The following is a 17,855-nucleotide window of genomic DNA, read 5'->3' on the forward strand; positions in this document are numbered from 1 at the left end:
TTTGAGTCGAGTAACTAAGAGTTTCAGTAGGCAAAGGTGTAAGTCCTTCTGAAGTGGGTGTGTACAAGATTTGTACTGTAATATCCAAAGTCTTTTAGTTATACCTTCTGTAAACAGGAGAAGGGGAGACGTAGAAGATTTCGTCTTCGAACTTCCATAAACAACTACTGCCTACTGTTATTATTGTCTTTCACTTACTTCATCAGATTGTTTCCGCACCTATAATTGTAATCTAGGTGAAGGTATACGCAACAAGATAAACTACTATCTCTAACAGGATTTTAGTACCTCATCAAAAGAAAGAAAAAACGAGTAGAGTTTATTCACCACCCTCTAAACTCAACTTCGATCCTCAACAGTGACGATATATATTTACTGCAATTACACTAAAACCGTGAATTAACGATAATTTTTTGAAAAAAAATCGCTAAACTCCTCTAGATTAATTTAATGAGATATGCCCACTATTGACATGTATGTATAATATATGTACAGAAATATTGTCTTTAATTTCCAATTTCCGATGTTTAATTCGCTTTATTATAAAGGATGCATGATATGTGACTTTGGAACTAATGGACAAGCTTATCTTAGGGGGGATTAAAGCATGATGAATTATTATTCCAAAATTATTTTTTTATTAAAAAAATGTAGGACCCCATTTTAAATATAATTGTTTTGGCAGTGACTCGATAAAAAAATTGTTCAAAATATTTATAGAACTACTGATCTTGACTTTTTTTTAAAAAATAAAATAAAAAATTTTGGATCATGATGTTACGATGAAAAGATTATTTTGTATTTCGATTTGTAACAACCGAAATAAGAAATTTTGATAATGTCATGAATTAGAAAAGCATCTGCTTAAATGGATCCAATAAAAATGTTTAAAAAAAGCGTGTATTATTTGATCACTTTTAATGAAGTCAAAAAAAAAATTTAGTTAGGGAGATAATAATTCTTTAAAATTTAGAGAAAATTGTGTGTTTTATTTTGTATGTTTGTTTTTTTTTTGCGATTTCAGTCTTCTATATTATCAAATTTCAGTCTTATTAATGTATCTTCTGATTCTTTTGAAAATTTTAGTCATTTTCATCGAAAATATTGACGTGACATTGTACGTTGATTGGTCGCATTTGATGCACATCAGAGCCGCGTTAGATAAATTACTAAAATTATATGTGAAATATATATGAACTAAGACTCAAATTTGTAAGCATAGAAGATTAAAATAGTAAAGAAACCAACATATATGACAAAGTCAATTTTCTCAAAAATTTGTTTATGTTAAATATAGAATCATATTAATTTAACTTTACTTTATCTTGTAGCTATTATTATTTTTATTATTAGTATTATTTGTATGTCATCTTAAAAAATAATTAATTTACCAGATGGGTAATGATTGGTTAAAAAAAAAAACCAACCAACTCAATATTTTCCTTCCAACCATTTTTTTGTTTGATGCAACACTTCCAATAATCTTTTACCAAACTATAGAGGACCAAAATTTTGTTAAATGATTTCAAATAATGCATTTAAAAACAACACTATTCCCAATGTCACTGCAAATATATTTCTAATTATTTCAATTCAATATACGATGATGAGGTTGAGTGTATATTATTTATATTAGTTATTATTTGCTATATCGAAATTAATAATTTTTTTGTATATTTTTTTTATAAAAGATGCTCACATGAATTTTTTTGCAAAAAAAATAAATAATCAATGTGTGGTATATTAGTATTTTTTTTATTTGTTTTTTTCATTTGAGATGTTTGTTTCTATCAACTCAACATAGTATAGAATCACTTTTATATATATAGACGTGTCAAAATGGGTTTGGCCAGTTGGGTTGACACGTTCTGTCATGTAAAATAGGTGTGTTGGGTTGGAAAATTTTCAATTCACCAGTTATATGACAGACCCATCTCGTCTAATGGTGGATTATGGTAGGTTGCAAGCTGGCCCACCTCAACTCGCCAACAAACTCGTTGAGTTGGTCCGCCTCACCATCTAAAATAAGTGGGTTTGATTGGTGTTTTCCCGACTCACCCACCTAAAAGCGGGCCAACCTGCTTTGTCTCGCTAATGGTGGGTTGGGGTTGTTGACTGATTGCATCTCGCTAGCCCGTTTTGACACCTCTATTAATATATCTATATATGTATATACACTAAGTTCACCTTGAACCTTTTTTTATACATAAATAAAACGATAGAGTCAAAAGGAGATAATTTAAATATTAAAAAATTTGAAATATATAAGTAATAATTAACTAAAAATATTATTGATAGGAAGATTTAATAACCCAAAGACAATGCTGGATCCAATTTTGTGGTCGCTATCCAGTATAGATGGTTTCGTGCATGCACAGCGCAGGTCAACAATCACATTCACTCGTGGGGTTTGGTCAAATTGCAATATATATATTTATTTCGAATTAATTGCGATAATTCGTGTGGACGTTTTCATATTTAATGACCAAGATAAGCATCAAACCAATGCAAATTTTACAAAAAAAAATAAAATAAAATAAAATAAAAAATATATGAGATATTCAATTTTGTTAAACGGATCTCTTATCTGATCTGACCCATGAAAAATATTATTTTTTAAGTCACAATACTATTTTTCGCTCCATTTATAGATCAGATCAACATGTCTCACATACATAGATTCATGATATCATCTCATGGTAGACCAACTCTACAAACTTTAATGACTAGGGTGGACATACTATATAATTTCGGTGAGAAACTCAGAAGATGTAACTTAAAATTTTTTCTTTAAAAACATATAAATCTATAACTATTAGCATTTTCTTTTCCATTTTATTCCAAGTATCTAATGGAGAAAATGATACTCAATATAAATATTAAATAATATTATATATAATATTTATATTTGGATAATTGATTTAATATTTATATTGTGAAATAAATGAAAATTTTTAAAAATGAAATTTCTGAAAACGAGGCGACCATTAATATATTTTTGGTGAGTGGTCAGATGACCATACTTTGTAGTTTTGTGGTCTGTATTCCTAAATGTCACCTCTTTGCAAGTGTTTGTTTGCATGGCATATTTGGCTCATCTTTAAATGCATTTTGGGACCATTTTTTCAAGACCTTCAATAATTTGATGTAAATATATATTGCTTCTTTTTATATTATCATATTGTTTAGAAGATATGTTTCTATGTGTTGTTGTGTGTGACATTAAAAATACAAATGATTGATTTTGAAAATCAATTCCAAATCTACATGCAAGATGATAAGGTTTGGACGGACGGAAAGGTGAGCTAAAAAATTTGGTCTCGATTTTGTTCTACGTTATTGCTAAAACACAAAAATTCATGTGAGATCATTTCACATTCAATTTTTTGAGATTAATCTCTTACCCCATCCAACTCATGAAAAAAGATATGAATTGGGTGATCCATCTCATAGATACCGTCTCATATGAGACCTGGACATTTAGTTTGTTTAGTCAAAATTTTATCGAAGGTGTTGAAAATCGCTGAAATAACAACATATCTTGTTGAAACATGTGATTTGATATTGCTGATATGTGATATTGTAAGCACTTTAGTAGAATTTGACTAGAGCCAAAAAAAATTACTCGTGTATCAATATCAAATTTTAACTCGAAATTAATGATATATCATCGTCTTTATAATATATAAATTAATTGAAAATTTGTAAAATAATATTTTTTAAAAAGTTAAAAGTATGTTAGAACACTGGCTAAACCTATGCCAATAAATTTTTATAATTATTATTTGCTAAGAGTATCGTCTATATTATACGAAAACGATTATTAGTAATGTGATAGTATATGATTTAATTCTGACAAATTTAAAATATTAGGTTTCTGTTTTTTTGGTTGACCCGAATTCTGACATAGTCTAAATCTAGACATTGGACAGTCCTTGAGCAACACGTGTGACAGAGACATGTCGGTATCATGACCCAAACATGGTATGGCGTATTTCCGACTAGTCCAGTAATATGTTAGTGGTTATTATCAAAGCATGTCTCAATTTCTGGTCTCAGTTTAATCGATTTTTATAAAAAAAATATATATATTTATTTTAATAATATTTTATGATTTTTTTATTATAATATTTATTTTATATGTATACTTACGCAATCTGTATAGATAAAATTCTTGAATATACAATAGTATCATGAGATCTGTTTCTGAATATAAGATTATGAAATTAATTAGGAAGCATATTGCATGTTCTAAACTAGTTCCTAATCGATTCGTTCGCATAAAATAAGGATAAATGTCGCTCGGTCTTGAGACTAACATTTCTATGTAGACGTCATGTTTTATTGATAAGAATATGAGATGTCCATTCATACATATGAATTATCATTACATTTGATTATGCACTAAACAACTCATTCGGAATTTCCTAGTAGCTATCACTTATCGAGTGGAATAGTCTGCGATTATAGCTGTACACATTTAGTACTTTGACTCAGGACAACATAGATGCTCTACGTACTAGCACGCACCTTGATCCATTTACCAACTCTATTGAAGGTCATCAGATGTCGAGATTGGATATAGTTTCGAAATATGTAAGAGTCAATTTTTTGTAGTCGTGTATTTACCGCTCACCTACGGGTGGACATATCCTATATGATCCGATTAATTAATAGGACAAGGAATCTATGTCCAGAGTAAGACATGTGCGTTTGGAAAAATCATCTGCTCAGTTGAACATACTATGTCACTATTATTATTTATAGATACATCACATCCTTATCAATTGTATTTGCAACTCTCAATATACCAGTGGTTGTAAATTCGATCGAGATGTATAAGTTGAATGGACCGTACAGTACGTTAACCATAACTTAATGTTCTCGCAGACACTATTATTTATATCAAAAAGATCATTGGGTGATACTAATGTACGCTCTTACCATGATCCGAAGGATAAATCAGACTTGAGTTCTAACGATCTTGATCAAGAGGTTAATGAAAAAGAACGAGACTAATTGGGCTAAGTTTTAATAAGAATACATATTATGTTGAATCACATAAAGTTGTGAACAGAAAACTAGATTTATCTCTTAACTTTGAGTATCACACAAGTATCAGATTAGATGTTCATGATGAGATATTCAAATTCAAGGAGTTGAATTTGGAGTCTTTAGTTTGATGGAGATAAAACAGATAACTTAAAAATGAGTTTATGAGTTGATTCCATGTAATGGAAGTTGTGGAAGTTTGCTCAACTGCAAATTGAGGAGAACAAAAAATGTCTATTTTAGTAAATGAATTCACAAAATAGGCAGAGAGCTGTCAAAATGGATCAATGAAAAATTTTGATATTCAATTTTCATTTTTATTATATAAAAGAGATTTATACCCCCAACACATCAACGTTATCTGATCATTGAATGAGATTATAATAAGTTCACAATTATTTATTTAGTAAATTTAAAATATACTAATTAAATAATAAATTAGTAATGTTGAATATTAAGTACAAAATTCTCCTAAAACATTCTAGAAGATTCTGTGATTTATTAATTAATTAATAGTTAATTGAGTAGTTAAAAAATTATTTAATTTAAAGCATAAATAAATATATATGTATATGTATGTGTGTATATATATACTGTAATATCAAAAATTGATAATAATTTAATTATATATATATTTTTTAAAGATTGAAAAATATACACATGAGAATTTTTGAATAATGAAAAAACACTCCTAAAACACTCATGATAAAAAGAGAGTTTTGATTGGATCAAGAAAAGAATTTTATATATGCGTAATCAATAATTGAATAATATTCATAAATTTTACAATAAAGTTTTTTTCCACCAAAAAGTTCTCTCTCTCCCGTCACAAAATTCGACCACCTCCTCAACGGGATTTGGCCGACCACCTTCCCACACATCACCGTTGTGCCGTTGCAACCCAGCTGCCAATTTTATGAAATTACGACGATCAACTCTCGACGTAAATTTCGCTTAGAGTTTTAGTACGATCTATACGAAAAATCCAGTTTTAAATTGTGTACTTGATTTGACGATTGAAGAAGGATAAAGATCCGTTCGTAGAAATTTACAACCATGGTACACAATGTAAAACTGGATTCTTCGTTGTAGCATCTCATTCACGATTTGGAAATTCACTTTCTTGCTCTATATCAAGTTTCCTTTTCAATGTTCTACGTAATTATATATTATATGCAATTGTAATTTGTAAGTACTATGATTGGAATATCTAACTGGTCGGTCCCTTTGTTAGATAATTAATAATTTAATCAACACCTGTCCTGCATAATTATGCTGGGAGGATATGATATGATATGTCACGAAAGTTTGTTTATAAAAATATAAAATTAAAATAATAAATTTAAAATTTGATATTTTTTAATATATAATTGTGATTAATAATGAGTAGTAAGTATTTGGAATATTTCATTATTAATTAATGTAGTAATACCAAATTAGATATCGACATGCTACCTTTCACATAATTGGTGCGGGTAGGAGAGTAGACCGACGGGCTAAATTAAATTGCAGCTCTATTTTTTTTTTTTATTTAAAATAAAACAATCACATGTAATTTTGAACATTAAAGTGTATATACGTAGATTCTTGATATCAAGTCATGGGCGTCATTGAGTTGAGTTTAGGACGACTTTTTAGGTTGTGCTTTGATCGACGTATTTGATTCGAGAAAGTACCAATCGAGGAACAACGAGTTTTAAATAATATTTTAATTTTTTGGTGTATTTGATATTTGTCGTAATTATTATTGAAATTGTTTAATTTGAAATAAAATAGATTTGAATTAACTTGAATTTTGTATATTCGAATGAAGTCAGAATTTAAAATAATGGATTTTAAACTTGCATATTAATCCAAGTAAATCCTTCAAAATTTTCGATGCTCTATCCAATAAATACTCTTTTCATTTCCGAGCTACGTTTGAGCAGTTGGCACCACACATTTGCACCATAGGATTATATTTTATAACAAGATCTTTGGATCAATTCTCAAATTATGGAAATAATTTTGTATGAAAACTATCTTATTAATTTTAATTGTTATGGTGCTTCAAATTATATTTCATGATGCACAATTTATTTATAAACGTTATTCAATTGATTGGGATTAAAAAGTGACTAGCATTTTATATTCATCATGTCGCAAACTACAAGAACACCAATAATATGTCCATTACGAGGTATCCAAATTGATGGAGTATGAGAGTATGATGTCAAATAATTACGAGTTCGATCATCTCAATCAACTCTTTATCGAGCATGAAATTGACCTTTGTTTAGTTTCCATGCAAAATTGAGGAAATGTGCATGAATGGCATTAATGTCAGCCAGCAACTTCCAAAATTATTTTTCCCCCTTTTCCATTTTTAATGTTAAAAATATTGGCAGCACAGTACTGCATCTCTTACAATCCAATAAATCTTTTCATATACATGTACATATACATGTACATTATTTACACACTTCTTTCATGTATGAAGAATAGAATTCAAGAAATCTCTCGAGATGTATTGGTTCTAAATTTTTAATGATTTTCATCGAGTTTAAAAGTTTAGAAGTATTTAATCTAGACTTTTATATACTCTATAAAAGTTTAGTGATATCTAATGTAAATATTTGTAAATTTTTAAAAGTCATGTGATCTCCAAACTTGACTTTTAAAAACTCTACAAAAGTCTAAATGTATCCAAAATATCAATAGACTTTTAGTTACTCCACAAAATTCTATTAAGTACAATAATTAATGCCTAAGATACCATAATGATATGTCAAAAAATGTCTTTGATTCAACTTAAAGAATTAGATGTACATTTAATTGAAAAATCTATCAAACTCACATACTCAATAGTGTCAATACAAATACTAATTTTCATTATTTTCTCATCCATATTTTTTTCATTGTATTTGTAGTCTTTAAAAATATTTTTTTATTGCTAAAAATAGTTTAAAATCAAAATTATTAGTATCGTTCATTTTATTTTTGGAGTTCCAGTCAAAAAATCTTATAAAATTTAAAATTAGATTTATAAAAAATTTTAAAAATGTATTACACTATGTAACAAAAAAATTTATAATATTTTATTGAACTATAAATTGAAAATAATAATAATTTTTAATCAGTAAAATTTAAATTTTTTATTAATTATTATATAACATTTGATGTTTAATTATTTTCTATAATTTTAGTTAATTCATATCTTGATTTTGATTATAACTCAAAATTCTTGACGATGTGTGTGATTAATACATAATTAAAATTTTATAAATTTACACTAATTACAAATATTTTACATACTTATTATTTATTTTCTGGTACAAATAATTGTCTTGTTTATTTTTTTGTTTGACATATGACAAAAACAAAATTGATATGTTTTTCTATACAAAAATTTATTTAAAATGAATGAAGTTATTTTCAGTTTAATTATTTATCAATATTGAAATTTATTATTATGTATTTTTTAAAAATACTAATTTTTTAAATAAATATGTTGAATTGACTTGAATAACTGAAATTTAATTGCAATAAATTTAGTACTGACTTATTTGTTGTCTTTCATAAAATCAATATATAAAACATATTATATCGAGAGAGAGAAATATTTGAAATAAATAAAAGTTATTCACGTTCAATTTCGTTCAAATAAATTTTAAAAAATCACAATAATAAATTAGAAAGTTCATATGGTTCTATAAAAAAATTTACAAATGTTAATAAAAGTCGATCAAAATAAATCTACAAGATTCTGTGAAAATATTTAGAATTCTGTGAGATTCTGCAAAAATCGGTAAAAATTTAAATTACAAAGTTCATATGGCTCTATAAAAAAGTTTACAAATATTAATAAAAGTCATTCAAAATAATTCTACAAGATTCTGTGAAAATATTTAGAAATCTGTGAGATTCTGCAAAAGTAAAAAAAAATTTATAAACTTCAAAAAAGTCTTTATTTAAAAAAAGTCACTCTACTCTTAAGGAGAGTGCTTATTAAAGACTAAAGAGTAAATAATTTTATCTATTAATTTTTTTTAACAAATGACACTTTTTCAATTAATTTGAATATTAATGTTCAACTTTAGTTTTTTAAAAAAACATTAAAACAACGATGTAATTCTTACAAATTTTCTTTTAAAAATTAAAAACTTAATTGAGAGATTCGGCCCAATTAGGGATGGCAATGGGACGGGACGGGGGCGGGTTTGCCATCCTCATCCCCGTCTCCTAATTATATCCCCGCTCTCATCCCCGCACCCATCCCCGGATCTACCTTATCGGGGAATCCCCGTCCCCGAACCCGGGGGGATAAAATCCCCGTCCCCGTTCCCGAACCCGTTTGAAATACCCGAATATATTATTGTATATATATATATATATAAGTATTATATTTAATATATATTACTGTATATATTTATATATATATATATTACTGTACTTTTTTATATAATATATATACTGTATTTATATATATATAGATATATAACTGTATATGTATATATATATATGTTATCGGGGGGGTTTGGGAGGGTTTGGTATGGGGATAGATTCCCAAACCCGTCCAAATATATTTCGGGGATTTTTGAAAATCACCGAACCCGAAACCAAACTCATTAACATATCCCCGAACCCGTCCCATTTCGGGTTTTTCCCGCGGAGCCCCGAAACCGCGGGGAAAATTGCCATCCCTAGGCCCAATTCTTTCATGAATATTGGAATATAAATCAGTCTGGGAATTTGGGTCCAAGAACAGCAACTTATGCTGTTATGGCAGGCAAACACCCAATTTTCCCTAAACTGCAACCTCTGATCCAAAAAAATGTATCAAGATCTTCTGCCGTGGGAGGGTGCTTAGTCCACGACACTATTAAAAAAAATTATTTTTAAAAAAAAATTAATATTTTTATATTTTAATTATTTCAAAATCAAAATTATATTTTATATTAAAATATGTGATTAATAATTCAATTTAAAATTACAATTTCATTTTTGGTTACAAATATATATACGAAGGTAAAATGACGTTTTTCTTATTATTTTTTTTTATAATTTTGTCAACTCTTTTTAAAAAAAATGTTAATAAAAATTTAATTTTTTTGTTACAAATATGTGATTCCAGACGAATAAGAAAAAACGAAGGTACATTCAATTATTTTAATATTATAGTTCTTTTAATCAACGCAATCCTGTCTACATCTAGCGACTGTTTTCCATTGGAAAGAGGGAATTTTTTCTTCCAACAACTATTCCCTTGGTAGATAGCGGCTGCACAATAACAATCATAGAGGCAAAATTCTTTACATTTTTCCTTGTCTACATCCAAACCAGTCTGAAGCTCGTAATCATTCAAGGGCCAATCAGTGTTATTCAGCTCCTTAAACTCGATCAAATCGACGTTCAATTCCCATCCGTTTTCTTGACAGCTTGGCAGCTGAAAGTTCGGCTTACAGCCTCGTTGCATAAGCAGAGGATCCAAAGGAGAGTATCCTTCCGGACAACGGCAAGTAGGCTTTCCATCCAAATTCACACAGTAGCTATTGTATCCACAAGCCCCGCTGTCCAAGAGACCCTTAACTGCGGTGCAAATATCTTCTGGAATTCTCTGGACGACACGCCAACTCGAGATGCATGCTTCTCCTATCAGCAACATAGTTTTTTCTGGGATGATCATATTGCCTAAACACGCCATCCTCATCAATCCTAGCCATGTGGTAACAGTCTTGTTTTTTTGAGCCCAGAACCTTTTTGGTCACATTGTACACTGTTTTATTATTCTGTTCTATGTAAATATAACCAGCCTCATCATAAATAAGCACAGAGCTGGAGACAGGACTCGAGGTTACTGTCCAACTATCCCAATAAGCACCACTCTTATGTCTTGTGGGCAAGAAAATAGTGTAGAGCACAAGATTTCCATCGCTCTGCATCTGGAGCTGAAATCTTCCTTCAGTATAATTCGTCTCGGATAAACGAGAAGTAAGTGTCCCTCCCATGCTCAGCCTCTGACCAGGTAAGATTGTATCAGTAGGAAATTTGAAGCTTTCCCATAGGTAATACGAATCTTCGCTTCTCAGCGCAAAATTTCCTGAATCGAGCATGGCACCACAACTAGCTTTCTCATCACTGGCACGCCATATCTCGTTGCCCTGTTGATCATAGAGAATTAGGTGGCCTTCATCGGAAAGCTGGACTTGTGAACCAACTTGAACTGGATGCTCGTTTTCGGACCAAACTATGGTTTGTTCCGGTATCTTGTTGAACCAAATGGCTAAAAAGAACAGATCTTTGTAACTAGAAGAAGCACTCGAGAAGAGCCGAAATCCAAAGGCGAATTCAGCAGAAGGTGAGGGCCAGCTATGGTTGGTGCCTCCTGCTGACAAAGCAGCGCCTAAGTTTACATTACATTCAGACTGGCCTGCTCCAAGATCGGCCAAGAGAAGAGACACTAACACCAACAAGATTGAACGAAATCTTGTAGTTCCATATTCCATTTCTGGAGCTGCAGGTTTTCCCAAGGAAAGAATAATCAAAATTACAAGTTATGTGCCACTATCCTTTGACTGAAGGGCCATTATACAAATATCGAGTCTTGTCCAATCATATTTACATCATGTTCATGGATCAAGGTCTCGTCTCCAATTTCTAATAAAAAAATAATTACAAGTTATCTTAAAAAAATACGAATTTATGTTTATTTTTATCTCAAACATAAACCATACGTAATATTTTTTTAATGCTGCCATTGGTCATGTGATATCTGCAAGCTATATTTATTTTTGAACATGAAAGCGCTATTTGTTATTGTATTCTTGTAAGTAAGCCGAAGACTTTTGACTTTGTGCGTGTCGACCGTTGACTGCTGGTGGACCAAGAGGCATGTCCATTTCACCTTTATTACAAATCAAATTCTTGGCCCATCCTAAACGTAAACAAAACATTCATATCCCGGCATCTTATAATTCAACAAATCCGACTTATTACTTGGTTCTCAACTAACAAAGAAAAAAGGCACTTTTCCTTCCCAAACAATTATTTCGATTGTACCGGATATGCTGTGGCGGAGCTAGAAATATGATTCTGCTCGGGCTTAAACTACAATCTCGTTTGAATGGAAAAATAATTTTAAAAAATTGTGTCATGCAAGTCACGTTTTCTTTCAGATATTATAGTGAGTCATGAGTTCTAGCACCTCAATAAGCATATTTTAATATTTCTTGGGGCAGTGAGAATATTGAGTTAAACATGCATGAGTGAGATAAATACTGAGATACATCGTCAAATCTTAACGAGTAAATGAGACAACACCAATAGTAACATACATCATTCCTCGAATTCATGAGCGTTACAATGGTTTTTTTTTTTAAAAATAATGTAATTTTAAAAAAAAATTCAAAAATAATGTAAAAAAAAAACCTTTTCAAAACTACGGCAATCCGTGCTTACGGAGCGTGGACGCTGCTCACGTGGAGCAGCGTCCGTGCCTACGAAGCGCGGACGCTGGTCCACGCAATCGACGGTATATTTTAGCGACTATTCAAAGCGCAGACGCTGGTCCACGTAATCGACGGTATATTTTAGCGACGGAATATATAACCAAACCGTCGCTAAAATTAACGTAGCGACGGTTTTTGAAACCGTCCCTAAAATTGAATCCGGGTTTTTTAAACCGTCGCTATATTGTTTTTTAACCGTCGCTAAATGCCAAAATACTATTTTCCCCGGTTAATCTTGAACTTTCAACGGCTTGCAACTTTGTAGCGTGCAATGTACGCTGAGGAAAGAGAATTTACGCGCTGCGAAAAATCATTTTTGTTGTAGTGAAGATAGAGAAAAAAAAGGGATGGCTAACATATTCCGTCGTTTACGTGGACCAGCGTATGTGCTTACGAAGCGGTTTTGATATATATTACGTCGCTAAAATATTCTGTCGCTTACTTTGGTTTGTTTGGTCAGCAGGATTTTCAGACTCCGTCTTGGTCGAACATACACAGTTTTACAAATTTGCTTAATGTTGGTCCGCAGCATCTTGTACATGACATTCGACCACAGAATGATGTTGAGGAAAATGAACAACATTCAATTGAGATCGAATAATTCTTACGACATCTCCACAGTCCAGGAAGCACCAATTTTGGTTCCATGATCATTTCAAGATTGACATCATTACATGCGCAACCTCTTTTGCTCGATAAGCCATGAAAAACTTATTTTTTGATGAACTTATTGTCTATTTTTTTCTTTATCTTCACTACAACAAAAATGACTTTTCGCAGCGCATAAATTCTCTTTCCGCAGCATACTTTGCACGCTCCAAAGTTGTAAGTCGTTGAAAGAGATTATTCGCTGGCATTTAGCGACGATTTTTATCCTAAACTGTCGCTAAAATGCGCGACGGTTTGGATATATATTCCGTCGCTAAAATAGCGTTCGTGCTTGGGCAGCGTCCGCGCTCCGTAAGCGCGGATTTCCGTAGTTTTGAAAAGGTTTTTTTTTTACATTATTTTGAATTTTTTTAAAAATTACATTATTTTTAAAAAAAAACCCGCGTTACAACCCGATCTATCACACCAACAGTAACATACATCATTCCTCGAACTCATGAACGTTACAACTCGATCTATCAACACCCAAGTAAGTTTAGTCACTCATGTCTCTCGTCGCTGAATATGAGGCTTTACACTAATGAAATAAAGTCGCGTCTTGGTTAACAACGATAGTTTTTGACATAATGATACTCATTTGACACTAACATAATTGTTTTTAATATGTTCTTTTTTTCTTTTTAGTATTGATTATCGATCTTCAAACAATAATGAAATTCCAAATCAAGTAATATTATATTTTAATGGATTAAGTTTTTTTTGCATTCTTTTATTTTCATTTTTTAAAGTTGCTAATATTAAAAACTTTACTAATTGTAATTGTATTTTGGTTCAAAGGTTTTTAATTTCCCTCCCTAAACCCACCGTTGACGCACTCGCGTAGTCCGATGGAAACGACCGAGTCACGGTCAGATTTGGCCACCGCCACTGAGGGCCTAATCGGACCTGAATCCCCCGTTTTGCTTTCCGTCTCCGAACCCAGCTCTGAACCCACGGACATCAATAACTCCAGCCCAGCGCCATTGGAAACCTATAATTCTGAACCCACGGATGGTTAACAATTCTAGCCCCGCACCGCTAGAAGCCACCGTCGAACCCGTCCCCCAACCTCAAACACAATCGGAGTCACAACCACGCAAGAAACGGCGCCGTCGCAAGAAATTCTTCACGGACATGATCTCCTCTGCTTCGCGCCTCCGCGTCCTTCGGGCCCCCCCCCCCCAAACCCACCCCAGTAGCCGACGGTGACGTTCCTGACTCTCCTTCCTCCCACCAACGCAAGCGCCGGGGGTCCTTTGATTTGTCTAATGAGGTGGTCATTGAAGCTCTAATCGCCATCTCTGTTGGGTTCCCCCTAGATTCTATCACAGAGGAGGAAATTGAGGCAAATGTAGTCTCCCAAATTGGTGGGGCAGAGCAGGCCAACTACATTATCGTGCGCAACCACATTCTGTCCGCTGGCGCTCAAATGTCGACGTATGGCTTACTAAAGTCCACGCGCTCGAGTCCATACGCGCTGAGCATAAGAATCTGGTAAGTTCCGTCTACAACTTCCTTTTTCAACATGGATATATTAATTTTGGCGTTTGTCCCGCGATCAATGACGTCAAGAACAAGGTTGTCCATGAAATGCCTGAAGGCAGTGTGATTATTGGTGCCGGGTTATCATGTTTAGTTGCTGCTAGGCAGTTGATTTTTTTAGGATTCAAGGTTTGGTGCTCGAGGGCAGGGAACGACCTGGTGGCAGAGTTAGAACCAAGAAAATGAGTGCAGCCGATGGTAGTGTCGTTGGTGCAGCGGACTTAGGTGGGAGCGTTTTTACCGGAAGTAATGGGAATCCATTGGGAGTTTTGGTGCGGCAGCTGGGGTTCCTGCTTCACAAGGAGAGGGATATATGTCCCTTGTATTTGCCTAATGGTAGGATGGTCAATTCGGATGTTGATTCGAAAGTGGAGTCATCATTTAATAAATTGTTAGACAGAGTTTGTAAGCTTAGGCGGGGTATAGTGGAGGAGGTAAGGAACGTAGACATATCATTGAGGACAGCTTTAGAGGCATTCAAACATGTGTACAGAGTTGCTGAGGAGCCGTTGGAACGGATGTTATTGGATTGGCATCTAGCCAATTTAGAGTATGCTAATGCCACTTTGATGTCAAACTTGTCCATAGCATTTTGGGATCAAGATGATCCATATGAAATGGGTAGCGATCATGTTTTATTCCAGGAGGTAATGGGAGGCTCGTTGGTGCTCTGTCAGAGGACCTTCCTATCTTTTATGATTGTGCAGTGGAAAGTATTAGATATGGAAGTGATGGGGTTCTAGTTTACGCCGGAGGACAAGAATTTCGTAGTGATGTGGTGCTTTGCACAGTTCCTCTAGGAGTGCTCGAGAAGGAGGCAATTTAGTTTGTACCAGAGCTTCCTCAACGGAAGAAAGATGCAATTGAGAGATTAGGATTTGGGTTGTTAAACAAGGTTGCCATTTTGTTCCCATATGATTTTTGGGGCGGAGAAATCCATACCTTTGGGCATTTGACAGATGGTCCAAAAATGCGATGAGAGTTCTTTCTTTTTTATAGTTATTCTTCAGTGGCTGGCGGGCCACTTCTTGTTGCCCTTGTTGCTGGGGAGGCCGCAGTCATGTTTGAAAAGATGTCTCCAGTGGAATCAGTAGGCAGGGTTTTGGAGATTTTGAAAGGTATTTTCAGCCCAAAAGGAATTGCAGTTCCAGCTCCAGTTCAGGCCATATGCACCTGCTGGGGTCAGGATCAGTGCTCTTATGGATCATATTCTTATGTAGCAATTGGCGCTTCTGGAGACGATTATGATATTCTTGCAGAGAACGTTGCTGATTGAGTTTTCTTCGCTGGAGAAGCCACAAATAGGCAATATCCAGCCACAATGCATGGTGCTTTTCTTAGTGGGATGAGAGAAGTTGCACATATCATGAGAGTCGCTCGGAGAAGATCAATCCATCCATATGAAATAATGACAAGTGGTCTTCAAAACAATGATGTGGATATATTGTTCGAGACCTCTGACCTCACATTTGGTAGCTTTTCTGTTCTGTATGATCCGCAGTTGACAGATTCAGAATCAAATGCCTTGTTACGAGTTGATTTCAGGAACGAAAAATCGGAGTCTGGTGTCATGCATCTGTATGGCTTGATTCAAAGAAAGCAGGCAGTGGAACTGAATAAGATTGAAGAAGATGCAAGGAGGATCGAGATGTTAACCGGCCATTTTCGGGTTAGATTGGTTGGGAAAAAAAGTTTATGCAAGAATGCGGAGACCCTCGTCAGGCAAATCAAATCAGCTTCTAGATAGATTTCAAATTAACTGAAGTCTAAAGAACTACAAGAATTTGATTATTGATTATGTATTCTACTATTCTTCAAGCAAACAGAGACAAAGCTGTTTGATTAGTTAGTATTCACAAATTCTAGGAATTAACTGTATTCTTCAAGCAATTGACTCGTTATCCTTGGTTCAATTCGATGAGTAAAAATTATTTAGGCACACAAACAATTGGCTTAATTGGTGTATTTTAGCCAAATATAGAATAGACTTGTTAATAATTTTTACTCATCAATCAATCATCCAAAATGAAATTATATAATATATATAAACTATTTAATAAGTTGAAACGAACCGAACCGAACCGTAATGTTGGAATTTTTTTTATCTTTTTACCATAGTCTTATTGGGCTGCTGTTCTATCGAAGCCCAATTTTGAAATAGGCCCATATAACAACCCATTCACTATCATGCATGGAGCACGTGTTGTATTAGTAAGTTTCGTTTTTATTGCTTTAGTCGGTCTATTTTGAAATAAAAGTGATTTTCTAAATTTTGATTCAATTATAATTTGAGAAGTACTTTTCTTTCACCCTAATTATCGAATGAAATTTTTATATTTGTTTTTTTATCGGTAATAATTCTTGATTCAGAGACGTGGTGTAGATAATGTTTTATGGTCTATTTTGTTCGAAGATAAATTTGAAGTAATCCTCAAATTACTTGACCCATGCATGGTAACTTAGTAACAAATCAAACTTCGTATTTCTCTCGACGTCTTAAAAAAGAGCACCTGATTCTTTGTACCAAAAGATAGGCAGTGAGTTCAACACTAAGCGTATATTGAGTAATTTGTCAAAGATAAAGTTGTGCATAAGAATTAGAATCCCAATCACATATATAGCACTTGGGAAATTTTGAGACCAGAAATCTAACTTTATGAATAAGAAAAATGAGGGCGCACCAATCTTCCCAAAAGCAAATCCATGCATCTTTGTAATATTTATGTCTCCGTGTAATGAAAGGTGTTCCGACTAGCATTTTAAGGATCAAGAAACTCAGAAGATAAGATGATAAACATGCATACTGCGGTCTGTTTCCGATCGAATGCGATTACAAACAAGATACAAAAACTACAAAAAAAATGAAGCTAAACCCAGATTTCACTCATTTGTCAACTGTTAAAACTTCACCAGAATATTTCACTTTCGAAAAAGAATCTAAAAGGGGTCTCCACTCTCCACTCCATAGATGCAAATCCTGCAGGATATTTTTGATTTGTGCCCATAATATTGCTCTATTGAAGTCATTTGCTCCAAAGAGTGAAATAAGGCCTCTACATAAGTTTGATATATATGCTAGTGGCCTAGTGCAAAACAATCATTCTGATATGCTAGTGCAAAACAACT

General features: G+C 32.9%; 2 pseudogenes; one reads left to right on the forward strand and one right to left on the reverse strand.

The window, feature by feature from the left end:
• Nucleotides 1–10,195: 10,195 nt before the first annotated feature.
• LOC142519859 (G-type lectin S-receptor-like serine/threonine-protein kinase LECRK3) lies at nt 10,196–11,769 on the reverse strand (annotated as a pseudogene).
• A 2,219-nt stretch (nt 11,770–13,988) lies between these two features.
• LOC142519529 (lysine-specific histone demethylase 1 homolog 1-like) lies at nt 13,989–16,671 on the forward strand (annotated as a pseudogene).
• Nucleotides 16,672–17,855: the final 1,184 nt, after the last annotated feature.

The sequence above is a fragment of the Primulina tabacum genome, chromosome 11 (genome assembly GCF_025594145.1).
Source record: "Primulina tabacum isolate GXHZ01 chromosome 11, ASM2559414v2, whole genome shotgun sequence".
NCBI lineage: Eukaryota > Viridiplantae > Streptophyta > Magnoliopsida > Lamiales > Gesneriaceae > Primulina > Primulina tabacum.